A 16562-nucleotide genomic window follows, 5' to 3' on the forward strand; every position below is an offset into this window, starting at 1 on the left:
GGTACCTCTGCATTGTCACGTCAAGCACTCCATTGATTTGACCCCAGGCGCGCCGCTTCCCAATGGTCTAATCTGTTGACACTCTGTTATGGAGAACGATGAGATTAAGAGGCAGAGTCAGGAACTACTGCAGAAAGGGATGATTAGGCCAAGATCATCACCCTGTGGGAGCTCGATTGTATTGGTATAGAAGAAGGATGGGACCTAGAGGCTCTATATTAGCTATTGGGTGTTGAACAAGATCACTGTCCAGAATAGGTACCCAATCCCGCGGATTGATGACCTTCTGGACCAACTCAAGGGGGCCAAATATTTCAGCAAGATTGACTTGAAGTCAGGTTATCAAAAGGTTCGTATCGAACCCTTCGATGTGTGGAAGACTGCCTTCAAATCCAAGGATGGCCTTTTCGAATGGTTGGTCATGCTGTTCAGAGCGACGAACACCCCTGCAACCTTCATGAGACTTATGAATGACATCTTGAGGCCCTTCACCAATGCATTCATGGTGGTGTATTTAGATGACATCTTGATCTTCAACTGGAGTTTGGAAGAGCACCTCCACCATATTCGACAGGTCCTTCAATCCCTTCGACAACACAATTTGTGTGCTAACTTGGAGAAATGCACCTTTGGCCTCATCTAGGTTCAATATCTTAGGTACATTATTGGTGAGCAAGGTGTACATGTCGACCCATCTAATATACAAGTCATTCGGGATTGGCCAGCCCCAACCACTTTAACAGAGCTTCGCAGTTGTTTGGGTCATGCCAATTTTTAACCTAGGTTCGTGTTAGGTTTCTCTCATATCACTTGGCCTTTAAGTCAAGTCACCAAGGGCGGAATGAAAAAGAATTTCTGCAACAACCATTTGAGATTAAGACAGATGCCTTCGACTATGCTATTGGTGTGGTTCTTACTCAACATGGGCATCCAATGGCTTACCATAGTGAGACACTTTTAGACACAGTCTGAAACTGCCCCACTTATGACAAATAAATGTATTCCATTGTGTAGGCATGCCGTCAATGGAAGCATTATATTATGGGGAAGGAAATGGTCATCCACTGAGACCATTGCCTCTATAGTTCATACAGACACAAGGGAAGTTACAGAACGATCGCCATCAGAAATGGTCCACCTATCTGCAAAAGTTCCATTTGAACATTAAGTATAAGAAGGGAAGCACCAATAATGTCATTGATTGCCTTAGCCAACCATCGGTCATGGCACTAATCACTGTGCTCGAACCTTGTGGTCACGAGACATCAGGGTGGCTGCATCTTTATAAGAGCAATCCAAAATTCGACATCACATACCAGACACTCCTGGAAGGGAAGCCAGTTCCAAATTTTCACCTTCAGGATGCATTGTTATGCCACTTGGGACACATATGTGTTCCTTCAAGTGAGCATGCCAAGATGATTTGGGAGGCGCACTACAGTTGGGTCGCTGGATATTTCGAAGTAGAGAAAACAGTGGTGGTATTGCAGAAGTATTTTTATTGGCCGAAACTTTGTCAGGATGTTGGGAAGTAAATTAGATCCTGCACCACCTACGCCATTTCCAAACCAACGATCAAGAAGCAAGGCCTATATACTCCTCTACCTACTCCTAGTCGGCCTTGGGAATCTATCTCCATGGATTATATGTTGGGGCTTCCTTCTACTAAGCACGACAATGATTGCGCTTTCGTGGTCATCGATAGATTCTCTAATATGGTCATCATGGCGCCCTGCAAGAAGAGTATCACAATAGAGGCCACTACTAAGCTCTTCTTTGAACGAGTGTGGGTACACTTTGGGATCCCTTAGTCCATTATCTTAGATCAAGACAATAGATTCCTGAGTGCATTTTGGTCAAGTCTCTGGTCGATGCTGGATACAAAACTTACTAAGTCCACAACTTTCCATCCCCAAACTGATGGCAAAATAGATTTTGTCAACATGATGATCGTACACATTCTGCAAATGTACAATGCTAAGCATCCATGCACATGGGATAAAAGTCTCCCCTATATCCAACACAACTACAGCAGAGCTCTCCACAACTCAATAGGCCACAACTGTAGGTTTTAACCCCAAACAGAAATTAACTACATACGAATTCTAAAAACAAAAAATAAACAATAGCGAGAGAATAACACATAAAACAAATATACACAAAGATTTTCCCCTGGATCCCAAAACCGAGACTATCGGCTTGATTTTTCATTATGTTCTTTTCAATGTTACAATACATATTTATACATGCCGAAGCATCCAATACCATGGACTGAAAACCGCGCCCGAAACCATGCACAAAACCATATGTAGGTTTGCCCAACCTAATATAGGGTCCCAAAAAAAAAAATCTGGGGTGCTGCCCCAGACCCCTCTACGCCCTGGACCCCGTACAGGGGGACTACCCACCCCCCTCAAACCCCCTGTTACCTCCCCGCTGCACAATGAAGGGGGGGCTACACCCCCCCTCTAAGCCCCTAGTTAACTAGGTTGATTGGTCAAGGAAAAAAATATAACACAACCCAACACCCTTTCAGGTAGGGCTAGGATTTCAACCATTATGTCCCATTGATTTGGCCACACCATTTGTCGCCACTCAAGTAGATTTCTCTCATGTGTAGTCCAAAGCTGAAAGGGCTAACAACTTCAGTGATCGTATTCAACACATCCGCCAACAGGTCCATGATATATTGGACAGAGCCAATGCTAAGTACAAGCAATGCCATGATCAACATCGAGTGCCGCACAAGTTCCATGTGGGCGACAAAGTTTGGCTACATTTACAGAAGGAGCACCTTGTTGGACCCCACCGCAAGCTTCGTCCGCTCCAATATGGGTCATACACCATCACCAAGGTTGTCATTGAAAACGCCTTCAAGCTCAGCATCCCACCATTCCTTGGTCTGCACCCAGTGTTCAACGTAGATCGCCTTCGGCCATACTTTCCGCCATTGTTGGACACATCTGACATTGTAAAACAACTAACACCAACAAATCTCAACCAGGACTGCATGGAACAGGGAACAATTGATCAGATCATAGACACATAGATCAAGAATACTCAGCAATAGAGGATACAACTATATCGAGTTGTCAAAGCAGGCCAACTCCTTCACAAGTGCAAGTTGTTCACCAGGGACCAGGTTCAATAGAAATTTCCTCACCTCATGGAGGTTGTGCACATAATGGGGACCATTTCTTCCTAAGTGGGGAGGAATGAACCAAGTTGATATTGGTGGCCACCCACCTATTCCACTTAGACCCCCCCATCAGCTTCATGTATTTCCTTAATTGTAGCACAATTAACTATTTTTGGTAGTTTTTTGGGTCCTGAACTTCCAGAGCCATTTTGAGGCCGTAAACGATGATTTTTGGAAAAATTCATTTGGGAATTTCTAAGAAAATCATGTCAATAGTTGTAGTCCTCAGTGAGATCTTTCCAACGAGGTATCATGCACGTCAAACAGAGATAATATCACCAAGTTACGACCTCGGGAAGTTGGTTGCCCAACTAACTCCAATGGGGCCCATAAACTCTTGGTGTTACATTTCCTCGGGTTAGGGTTTTGGTTGTTTAGGGTTTTCTCTTATTTTTCATTAATAAAAATTCCCTTGAGCCTCATTGTAACTGAGTTCAAAGGCATGTAGCCACCACATCTCTTCTCAGAGATAAACTACCATCGTCTAGGTTACCTTATTTCCATTTTGTTTGTAAGCATAGTTCAATATTTTTCTATTAATTAAATGAAGTGTTTTTCTGTTGCATCTCCATGTTTATGATTATATCTATAAGTTGTTGCATTCTCGTTTAAGTTTAGATAAGATTCCCAAGATGGAGATGTAATCCACGAAGATGGATTTCCTTTACACAACCTATATAAATTTATCTCTAAATGAAAAAGACTATTTATATTAGAAATAAGATATTTATTTATATGAAAAAACAATATAAATCTACATAGTTTATCCTATTTAACCAAAAAAGATAAAAATTCAAAGAAAGATAAAATGAAAAGAAAAGAAAATAAACAACTTAAAATATATATAATTCAATGATACATCTCGCCAATGTTACAACCCCTTCATTAGTAAACCAATTGATATGTGACAAAAATTGAAAATTGTGGAGCAGATGATTGCTCTTCTCAGTATTATGAATTAGTTAAATAAGATTGCATTAGATACATCAACAATAAATTATTGTAGTGAGACTAACTTAAATTGAACTCAAATTGAACTAGGACACATGGATGGATGGTCTTGACACCTAGCAAGAGCTTGCAATTAGATTCTCCAACACCCCCCCTTAATTACAACCACATAAAAATTTAATTAAGATGCATGTTGGTCTATGTCTCTGCTAGGCTTACAATTTAAAATTTTGAGATCATCTGGATTTCATTTTCTCTTTCTTTTCTTCCAGATCCTATAGCCTCTATATTATTTCAACTTTTTCTTCTCTTTGTATCCTTGAAACTTTAGTTTCTTCATTTGCTAGTGCAGATCTTTTGATTGTTCCAAGACGTGAATGCATATCATTTATCTCTTCAAAAATATGCTTTTATGTGGATTGTTGCCACATGTCATCTTTTGTAGTGTGCTTTTCATCATCAATCCACTGCAACATAAGATGAGAATAAAATTTTATCTCTTCAAAATTCCAATACCTGAAAATTTCAATGATGTGTTCATCATGCATGTTGTCTTCAACATTCATTTTCGCAGCTTCTATGCAGACATTTTCAAGACATGGTGTTGCAAGCCATTATTCAAGGAAATTTAACTATTCTTCATAATCGTCTTGTTTACGCGCACACTTGAAATCAATGTTAGAATTAAAAATATTTGCATAACCACATTGGTTCTTTTCCTTCTACTCTGCAATGAGAGCTTTCTCTTGTTGCAATTCCAGCTTTGTTTCTTCCTTTGTCTCTGTTTCCTCTTTGTTTGATTCCCTCTTTGCCTCTTCCTCTATCTTTGTCTCTGTATTTGTCTCTTTGTAATAGATCTGGTTAAAAATCCATGTAAAAATATATAAGGCCACGTGATGGGACATGTATTCCAAGCTGAACGGTGGGAGAAACATCCTAATGGGTGTTGATTTGGTTTATTATGGCTAAGGAAATTGGCAAAGGCAATGGCTAAGGCTTTGGAAAGGCAAAATGAATTTTTGGCACATTTATTTATGAAAATATTGGAAAATAGGAGAAAAGGAAGGTGAAAGGCCACAGGTTGCATGCAAGGAGGAAAATGAAGGAAAAAATGGAAAATGAAGAAAATAGAGGCCTCATTGATAAAAAGGCTTATGAGGATCAGTTGGAAACCTTTTGCCAGTTCAGTTTTCGAGCTCTCTCATTATTCTCTCTCTCTCTCTCTCATACTCTTGGAGACTCAGATTTTTCTTGAGGCACTCTTAGAGGATGTGGCATACTTGGATTCTTGGAGCAAGAAGGCAAAGGAAGAGGAGGAAAGCACAAGAAGGCATCATAATCAGCAACTACATCATATTTTCTTGCAGGTACTGAGTTGCATGTATGATTTCTTCACTAGTTTTGGCATGTATGTCATATGCATGTGGATTCTTGGTCATGATTTGTTATTAGCATGAAGGATTGCTTGGCTTGATAGTGGATTGCCTAGCCTTGTCAATTCCTAGATAGCCTGGAGATTGTGGGTTTATTTTCATTGTTTTGTTTTGGTTGGTTCTCATGTTCCTTAGCTTGGGTTGAGTTATTAGTTCCTCGAGCCTTGGTTGGTCAAACACTCTTGAAGCCCTGTAACAACTTGGGTTGAGTTACTAGTCTTGGAGCCTTGGTTGGACAAATGCTCTAGAAGCCCTGTAACAACTTGGTTTGAGTTACTCATCTCGTAGCCTTGGTTGGACAAATGCTCTCGAGCCCTTGGTAGGTTGAGTTACTAGTCCTAGAGCCTTGGTTAGACAAATTCTCTGGAGCCCACAAATAGTTTTGGGTTGAGTTACTAGTCATGGAGCCATGGTTGGACAAATTCTTTCGAGCCCAATGACAATTGTGGGTTGAGTTACTAGTCCTGGAAGTTGGGTTGGAACAAATGCTTTAGAGCCTTGGATGGATGCGATAGAGACCGATCAGATGATGGTTTTGTGATGTACGACTGTGAGGTGGAATCACTATTTGGTTCCATATACGCTTGTAACCACTATAATAGCTTGAGTCAGGGAGGAGATTATCCTTATACCTCCATTTCGATTTGAAGTGGAAGCATTATAAAGGACAATAGGGCTTAGGGGAGATGCCTTCCTATGTAGACCAATAGACATTATGGGGATAAAACCCATTTTAATAGGATGGGTCAGGATTTCTTCGTCCTTGGTCTCCATTATATGGAATCGTTGTTCCTATGGTTTATTAAATTATTGTTTCTTCGTGGATGTACAATAGATATTGCTAGTACATTATACTATGGGCTCTCCAAGTGCGTAGTTGACTGTCTCTATTTATGGAAGCCTTCTGATCATGCCCAAGTGTGGACCATAGACAAAGGGACTGGCTCCGCTAAAATCTTGAGAAATTCGTAACAAGAGGAAAAGGAAAGAAATGACGCTCCAATCGCAAGTCTAGTTCGGGTGTTGGCAAAGGGAGAGGGTGAGGCATGGGACACACTGGCTCCACCTGAGGCAGGGACCATAGGCGAACCTCCAAAGTGAGCAGCGACGTTGCCCATGCTTCCCAAATTGGTACACACTCTCGGGCCAAAGAGACTATCAGAGATTGGGAAACTAAAATTCAAGTAGAACTGGATCCTAGCGAGAGAGACCTTTTGGCTGAGACAAATGCCATTATTCCCAACCCGAGTAATACCAGAAGCTATTGCACCCTATTTTTGTAAACCTTGCAAGTCTAATGGCTAATGCAAACATTACTGGCGAAGACCTTGATGCTTCCCTGACACGCAATCCAGGAATCATGGAGGAGCTACACGAAATTCACATGGAATTACAGTTTGTCAAACACCAATTTTAGCAGAAAAATGTCCGGTTGGCCCACATAGAGAGACACATTCCATGTTTTCCACTGATAGAACAACTAGGCACCAACGCCAGTAACCTTGCCCTGGTAGATTCATCTACAAAATAGACCCCCTAGATGCATTATACAACTTTTTTTATTCTCTGGAGTAGGATGATAAATAGTAGAGGTTATTAGGATAGTTTTGTTTATGTAGATTTGAAATATTTACTAAGACAATTTAAATTTTGGATTGTTTATAACTCAACCATATGGCCAATAGACCTAGTTTCCCACTCGGAAGGTTGAGACCATCTGGGCATGGATGCTCATCATGTATTTATCTACTGAATTTTGAAGGAATAGAAAGGCACCACCCCCATTTAAAAAAATAAATAAATTATAATTATAATTAATAATTAAACTAGCTTAGATCCATCTTAACTTCGGATCTACCATGTGTTGATAGGGATCAAATCTCTTTCCACTCTAAAATAGGTTTGCAGTTGAAGAGATTTGATCCATGCTTAGTAGATATGGAGTTAATATAACTCTTGACTAGTTGTACTGATAGGCGCTCTTTAGCGCAATATGGTAGAGATGTTGTAATGTCCCATTAAACATTTTAAATTAGTCAAAAACATAAAAATGAAAGTAAAATTAAAATAAAGAAATCATTATATTTATAATTAATTATGATTAATAATTAAATTAACCTAGATCCATCTTAACTCTGGATCTACCAAGAGTAGAGAGGGATCAAATCCCTTGAGATGAAAACCTATTTTAAAGTCAAAAGATATTTGAACCCTCTCAATACTTGGTAGATCCATAGTTAAGATGGATCTAGATTGGTTTAATATGGACATCAAGCTATTTTATTTATGTTTGAAAGTGAAATACTTTTTGTCATTAATATTTTCTTTTTGAATACCACATGTCATTAAGGAATTGGAATTAGTTTTCCTTCATATTTAATTGTAAAATCAACCACCCTAGATCCATCTTAACATAATATCTATTAAGCGCTTATATGGATCGAATCTCTAGAGACCTGTGCAAACCTCCTTTTTGAGTGCAAAACTAGAGAAATGGTTTGCACCTGAAGAGATTTGATCATTCTTAGCAGTTAATAGATCCAAAGTTGGAACTAGGTTCAAAATTTGTTGAACATCTAATTATTTTGATCATTTTAAATATGCTAAATCTGTCTAATATTTATCTGGTCATTTTAATTTTGAATTTTCTTAGTTAGCTCAGTTTTTTGAGATGATAGAGGTTTTTATTAACTTGAATGATGAAATAAAAATTTTGAATGCAAAGTTACAATGTATAAGAATGTAGTCAAATACAAATAGTCTTCATTGTGATCAATCTCAAACAATTCTTTTCTACTATTCTTATTTTCACACCTGCTAGTTTTTCCACCTTTCTATATCGATCATATAAAAAGGGAAATTGAAATTGTAGATCATTCAAATTTTTAACTCGAGATATTGTAGTAAATGTCATATCTTATCTTTCTTACACTCTAATATTATTAATAACTTTCTCCAAAGTCAATCATCGTGGCTTATCTAATTGTTAAACCCCATGTAATTTTCAATGGTAGTTGTTTTCTATTATCTCGTTTAAATGAAAAGTGACTAACAATGTTGAATAATGGATAGTGGGGATTATAAGAATGTTGTCAACTACAAAGAAAATTAGGATTATAAGAATGTAGTCAATTACAAATAGATTATAGTTTCAAGAAGCAAGCATTTTCGTGAACTGAATATTTTATTTAAGATGAAAATTCAAGTATTTTATTTATGGTTGAATTACTATAATACATAAATTAATGCACGTTGTCATTAATTTTTTGTACATTGAAATTAATTCTTATAGTACAAGAAATTAAATAGGATTAGAAATCTACATCTACACTAAAATCAATGCATTTATTTCAATGAAAAACCAAAATGTTCATGACTTTCTAAATCCAACTTAGTTTACCTTTTTTAAAATCCTTACTTCCTCTTCCTCTATGGTTAATAATGTCTAACATAATATAACAGTATATAATGTTTGTATTTGTCTATGTGCATCTCTTTCTTCTTCCCTCTCTCCCTCCCTATATATATATATATATATATCCCTGCCATTTATATCTATATCTCCATGCATCTATCATTCTTTGTCTCTCTAGCTCACCACTCCAAACACACACACACACTCCATATTTATATATCTCTCCCTCCCTCCCTATCTATATCTCTCTCTTTTTCCCTGCCTCCCCCCTCCATCTACATCTTTATCTCCCTCTATATCTCCTTCTTTTTCTCTATCTCACCCCCCAAACATACAGACACTCTCCATATCTATTCATCTATTTCCCTCTATATCCCATTCTTTTTCTCTATCTCACCTCCCAAACATACACACACTCTCTCCATATCTATTCATCTATCTCTCCCTCCCTCTTCCTATCCCTTTCTCTCTCTCTCTCTTCCCTCCCACTCTCTTCTCTCCCTCACTCTCTCTCCATCTCTCCCTTGTGACTCCCTCTCTCCCTCCACCTTTCTCTCTCTATGTATTTCTTCTTCCTTCCCTCTCTCCCCCACTCCAACCCCATCTCTCTCTCCTTCCCTCTCTTCTTCTCTCTCTCTTCCTTCCTCTTTCTTCCTTTCTCTCCCACCTCCCTCTCTATCTGCCCCATCATTCTCTCTCTCTCCCTCTCTCTCCCTCTCTCCTTTGTCACTCCCCCTCTTTCTCTCTCCCTCCCTCCTCTCTCTCCCCTCCTTTCTCTTTGCCTCTCTCTCCCAACCCCCCCTCTCTAAGCTCTCTCCGCCCTCCAGCTCTGTCATCATCTCCCTCCCTCTCTTTCCTCTCCCCCTCCATCTCTCTCTCTCCCTCTATCTCTCTTCCCTCCTTCTCTCTTCCCTCCTTCACTCTCGTGCCAAATTTATAACTCTAACTAAAAGTTGAAATAGAAATCATGAAACCTAATGCCTAATTAATTATTGAACAATTTATAACTCGCCCTTTGTAAAAAAAGAAAAGAAAAGTATATTCCATTCAATTGTATTTTAAATATAGAAACATATTTATTGATATAATCATCAGCAATAATCCATTTTTATTTAAATTTTTAAAAATATATTATGTTAATGTTATATATATAATAATTATTATTATAATAAATAATTTTTTATTTATAGTTATTTTATAATTAGGCCAATAGGCCTTCCTTTGAAAGAGACTTTCATTGTCCTTTTCTCTCTACGGTTGACACGTGTCGTCCACATTCAGCAGGCAAACAGTTTTCGTATTAGGCCTCTTTTTAATATTTTTCAACGGGCATTCAGCGTCTCCTTCAATTACTTGTCATGGTCTCAACTGAGAATCTTTGCAGCTGGCACGAGTTCTATTGCCCGGGTCTCGCGAAACCTCAATGGAAAACTGTTATGCCAACGCCTTTCTCCATAATGATGGCGGTCTCGAATCTTCACCCACTACATGAAGCCGGCAGAAATATCCGCAAATTTGTTACAAATTCCTGTAATCCCTGAACAAAACGTTACAAATTACTGAGAAGGCAGTTTAAAGTTAGCAGCGATTCTCCATGTGCCTTCAATGGCGTCCACTGTGACAGAGAAGGGCACGTTGTGAGATTAGAATTTGACAATTTTCTGGTCGCAGGGCCGTTTCCATCAAAAGTCTGCAGCCTGAGATATCTCACAGTCCTCTCATTTGCCAACAATGAAATCAAGGGGGAAGTCCCAAAGGATCTCACCGACTGTACTAATCTGATGCACTTGGATTTGTCTCAGAATTATCTAGTAGGTTCTCTTCCCAGCTTTGTATCAGATATGCCCAACCTGGAACTCTTGGATTTTTCAGGCAATAATTTTACTGAGCCCATTCCCCCTGCCTTCGGCCAATTGAGGAAGTTGCAGATACTTAATATCTTTTCCAATTTGTTGGGTGGGACTATTCTTGGATTTCTAGGCAATCTGACAAACTTGCTGGAGCTGAATCTGGCCCTTAATCCGTTTGAAAGTGGTCCTATTCCTGTGGAGATTGGGAAATTGACTAAGCTGCAGAATCTGTGGCTGATGGAGTGTAATTTACAGGGGAGGATTCCTGTTTCTATTGGGGATTTGAGGGAACTTCAGCTTCTGGATGTATCTAAGAATAATCTAACAGGGCCTTGGCCTCGTAATTTCAACAGGATTCGAAAGTTGGTTAGTTTGCAGCTTTACCAGAATAAACTTGAGGTTGAGATTCCTAAGAATATTCGTACGATGGCATTGGAATTTTTAGATGCTTCGGATAATATGCTCTCAGGAATACTTCCAAAGGGTTTAGGCAATTTAACTAGGCTAAAATCTTTGAATTTGTTTGAAAATAGATTGTCCGGCGAGATTACTGCAGGGATTGCTGAGCTGACCTTGTTGAAAACTCTGAAATTGTTTCACAATTCGTTCACTGGGAAAATTCCTCAGAAGCTTGGAAGCAAGACCCAGTTTGAGGTTTTGGATTTATCTGAAAACCAGTTAAGTGGGCCATTGCCAACCCAGCTCTGTAATGGGGGAAAGCTTCAAATTCTAGTAGTGATCAACAATAGGCTAAATGGTAGCATATCAGAGGTATATGGGAATTTTACAAGTCTTCTTCGGTTTAGACTGGCAAACAATAAGTTCAGTGGAGAAATTCCAAAGGGTCTAGGGGGATTGCCAAGAGTTTCGGTGCTACATCTCAGTTCTAACAGCTTTGAAGGAAGCATTTCTAAAGATATTGGCAATGCTAGAAATTTATCTAACCTACAAATTGACTGTAATAGATTTTCATAATTTCAACAGGCTTCGAAAGTTGGTTAGTTTGCAGCTTTACCAAAATAAACTTGAGGGTGAGATTCTTAAGAATATTGGTACGATGGCATTGGAATTTTTAGATGCTTCAGATAATATGCTCTCAGGAATACTTCCAAAGGGTTTAGGCAATTTAACTAGGCTAAAATCTTTGAATTTGTTTGAAAATAGATTGTCCGGCGAGATTCCTCCAGGGATTGCTGAGCTGACCTTGTTGAAAACTCTGAAATTGTTTTGCAATTTGCTCACTGGGCAAATTCCTCAGAAGCTTGGAAGCAAGAACCAGTTTGAGGTTTTGGATTTATCTGAAAACCAGTTAAGTGGGCCATTGCCAACCCAGCTCTGTAATGGGGGAAAGCTTCAAATTCTAATGTGATCAACAATAGGCTAAATGGTAGCATATCAGAGGTATATGGGAATTGTACAAGTCTTCTTCGGTTTAGACTGGCAAACAATAAGTTCAGTGGAGAAATTCCAAAGGGTCTATGGGGATTGCCAAGAGTTTCGGTGCTACATCTCCTCTTATTTATCCCATTCCAAAATAAAAAATATTAGTGTTTTACCTCAATCATTTCTATTCCAAAATATTTCAGAAATCGAAATAAACCCCGCAAATAAAAATGCAAACAAATTAGCCTACCTAGAAGTATGTTCTCTTTTGCATTGCATTTATGCTAAAAGGAAATGAAATGCAAAAAAACAGGGTGATATTGCATATGAAAATAAATGGATAAAAAACAGGGTGATATTGTATATGAGAATAAAAGGATTTGGACTTTTCTGTATATGGTGTTTCAGTTTCAATGCCAAAAATATGCTAGAGCGGTTAAGAGGAAAGTGATTAATGTTTGTTGGAGACTCAATAAGTCAAAACCAATGGGAATCCATGGTCTGCATGCTTCAAGCAGTGATTCCTAGCAATAAGAAAACTGTTAGTCAACAAGCTTCAATATTCAAGGCCCTGGTAAGCTGATAAATGTAGTTTCCATGGATAGTTGTGCATTTGATTATATGGTGAGTAATGAAGTCTTACAATCTTCTTTCTCTAAAAAGGATTATGATGCTTTTGTGGAGTTTTTCTGGGCTCCACTTCTGGTTGATCTGCACAATAACAGTCAAAACCAGAGAATTCTCAATCTGGACACTCTTGCAGATAATGGTGTTTACTGGAAAGGAGTTGATGTATTGGTTTTTGAGTCATCCCATTAGTGGCAAGATCAAAGGTGGGAAGTATCAAAACTCTGAACTTTCTGATTAAAATTTTCAACAAGGGGCAGCCAAATTTAGTGTTGTAAATGATATTAAAAATGTAATAGTTTGGAATGTGGTTGGACAGATGGGACCTAATCATGGCTAACAATCAACTTTACACAAACATGGATCCACATGTGGCTTACAAGAGGGCATTGACGACGTAGGCAAACTGGATACCTACAAATATCAATCCCAAAAAATCACTTGTCTTCTTTAGCACCTCGTCCCCTACACATTACAGGTAAATCTTTATACAAACACACATTGTATATATTATAGGGCATTTTTGATGTGGATTGCAGTTTTCATGAATATTTTGGAATTGGAAGTTTAAGCTTTAAAAAAATATAACTGTTGTTATGATAGATCAAATTCCAAGATATTCATGAAATCTATTCAAGTAGCTATGGCTCTTATTTTAGGTATACGAAATGGTTTTCCTCATAAAATTGATGTAAATGTGCAGCCCAATTTATTGGAATCAGAAGAACGGGCAGAAATGCTATGGTCAGACTGAACCAGTGCAATTTGAAGGATACTCGCCTCCAGTGATTCCTCAGGTGCCCATAGTGCAGGAAGTTATAGGGACTATGATTTTTCCTGTTACTTTGCCGGATATCATAGGACTATCCCAATTTCGCAAAGATGGTCACCCTTCAATTTACAGTAGTACCGTTATTAGTGATGAGAAGCAGCATCCTGAGCAGTTTGCAGATTGTAGCCATTGGTGTTTACCAGGCGTCCTTGATACATGGAACGAGCTTCTGTATGTCACTTTGCTTTCCAAGGGTGTAGGGAATTGATAATTCTTATTGATCCCTGAAGCTGGGCCAAATCTGGGACCTGGTTGGCCATAAGGAGGAAATCCTCTGCCTTGACTCGCTGGAGCAATAAACATATCTGGCATTGCAAACCCATCCACAGTGCCCATTCCAATCCTGTCAAAGCCATAAGTATCACTAGAAACCATACTTGGATGAAAGCCCAAAGCCTTTAATCCTGCCATTCCCATGCTACCCCTTGACATTGTCCCACGCCACATGATTCCTCTTCCCTTGCCTCTTCCTTGGATTGCACTCCAAGTCTGGCTTGAGCTTTCTTGGTCATCGCAAACATTGATTTGAACTTATTTCAGTAAAACGTGAAAGAAAAAAATCACAAAATTATGCTTATTCCTGTATTAGGTTATGATGGAAAGAAAAATTTACTTGTTGGGTTGCTCTAGATTGAAGATTTCTGGAATGAGTTGTTATTCACTTGTATTCGTTATCATATGGGTGTATGATAACTATCAACGTTTTGATTTGGCTGTTTTGCAAATTTGCAGTTTCTTCTACTACTTGAGACTATGGACGACTCTGTTCCTCTGGGCTACGTTTATATATAGAATCAGGCATACTAGTGCTATGAATTTGAATAAAGTACTCTGGTATTTTTCTAGGCTTGAAGTTTTAACATTTCATTGTGGTGATTTAGCTTGGTCTTTTGTGGATTTCTTTATTGGGTTTCAGTGTTTTTGCATAGCACACCGACTTGTTAAAATGGACTTGTTGAATTGGGATTAATTTGTATACATACATTGACCAGCCCACATACACCAACGACCTCGAATGCCTTCATTGAGCCTTTAATTCTTTAAATGGAACACTAAGGCATTCTAGCAACTCCGACTACTGTTTTTGGCTACTACTTGTCTAGTATGGCAGGTGTTGAGGTTTCCCTTGTTATAAACTAGAAAAGAAATTAGATATCCCAAATGATTGAGGCCAGATTAAACTCAGGTATGTCCTGCCACTTATTCTGAAGCTAAATATTATCCATGAATATAGTAACTACCCAAAGCTCAGGAGCTAGGAAATTTATGTGGATAACTGGAGGGTGTACTTGTGAATGCAACTGCAGAATTTTGTGAAAGGTTCACTTGTCTCTAGATTGTAGAAATTTGATGGACAACATATCAATTTTAGTTGAAGAGAGTTTCATTGTATGGGGCAGGTTGTACCAGATTTAATTGTATTGTATATGTTTAATAATGAAAAATTAAAAATCATGAGGGGTATCGTTTTTACCACATACCTCTCAATTTATTAGTGCAGGGGAGTGCCATTAAATTTCTGTTATGAACTCGTTGTAGTGGGAGATATTTTTATAAGAAAAATTGCAGCCTTGTCGGACAGTTCTTGCTTTATTGTTTCATTGCTTATACATGGATATTCAGCTCATACAAAAGGTTGTATCGATCTGGTTGGTATTGAGAGTACTTGGTCTCAGGTTGTATCGATCTGGTTGGTTTTCAGAGTACTGGGTCTCAGGCCTTTTGCAGTTTGGTTTGCCTTTCATAATTTTTATGATGTAGAACTTTCATTAGAACTATCACTCTGCAAGTACAGTTTTACTATTAGCTTTGTAAATATTTTTCCTTAGCAATAGCTTATGGCTTGGACAAGAAGGGTGGAGAGGAAAATATTGTTGTTTTTTATCTTGGCAGTGGCACGTTTGATGTCAGTGTTCTGACTATTGACAACAGAGCTTTTGAGGTTTTGGCTACAAATGGTGATACCCATCTTGGAGGTACTCTGTCTAAACTCTGTCTGGCAGTTTTACATTATGAATTTGAATACGTGCACAGTTTTACATTATGAATTTGAATACGTGCACGGTGGTTATGATTGACTTTTTTGGTTGGCTCTCGAACTTTGAACTTAGTAGGATGTACACTAATATGCACGTGAGGACTTTGACCAAAGGATAATGGAATATTTCATCAAATTGATCAAGAAAAAGCACGGACAGTATATTAGTAAGGATAGCAGAAATGAAATAAGACATTCAATGTGTTCTTTGTAATATAGATATAAACAAAACATCTAAAGAAAAGTAATTGCACAATGATCCAGTCCAAGAAAACAAGATTTTCTACAAACCAATTAACTCTTCTAAAAAAAATTCAAAAATTCCAATTAAATACTCCTATCCGCCTCTCTTTATACCTTTTGAGACAATTGCTAGTATATTACCTATATTATATCAAAAATGACGAGTTCTAATTATGTCACATCAGTTCATTCCGCGCATCTATTCCCAATTCATTTATGCATATTCATGCGTGCTCATCAAGAGATTCATATAGAACGGGGTGTGATGGCCCATCACAAACATTTACATTTCCTCCTCTGCGGTGTACTTTTCCTCTCGCGTTTGGGGAAAGTACAGGAAAATCGTTGAAGATTCGATTACTACTTCCAACTGTAAGCACGGAATATTTTGTCGAAAGTCTTTTCTCGATAAAATACTCTATATTATTACAACTCTGTGGGGTTGCCGATGAAACTTCATCTTTGTTCAAAAGAAAGATAAGAGCTCACAAAGCTGTAACGCATATCGAGAACAACAAATTCCGCAGAATTTGTAAAAGGACAAAAACACACAGAGGCATGCCACTGTAAGTATTTGCATTGCAAGGAAGC

General features: G+C 38.3%; 1 pseudogene; it reads left to right on the plus strand.

Moving 5' to 3' along the window:
* Positions 1 to 12727: 12727 nt before the first annotated feature.
* Positions 12728 to 13898, plus strand: LOC149196089 (protein trichome birefringence-like 36 pseudogene; annotated as a pseudogene).
* The last annotated feature ends 2664 nt before the right edge of the window (positions 13899 to 16562 follow it).

This window comes from Pinus tabuliformis, chromosome 2_2 (genome assembly GCF_031772625.1).
Source record: "Pinus tabuliformis cultivar Carrire ecotype Pingquan chromosome 2_2, CPIR1, whole genome shotgun sequence".
NCBI lineage: Eukaryota > Viridiplantae > Streptophyta > Pinopsida > Pinales > Pinaceae > Pinus > Pinus tabuliformis.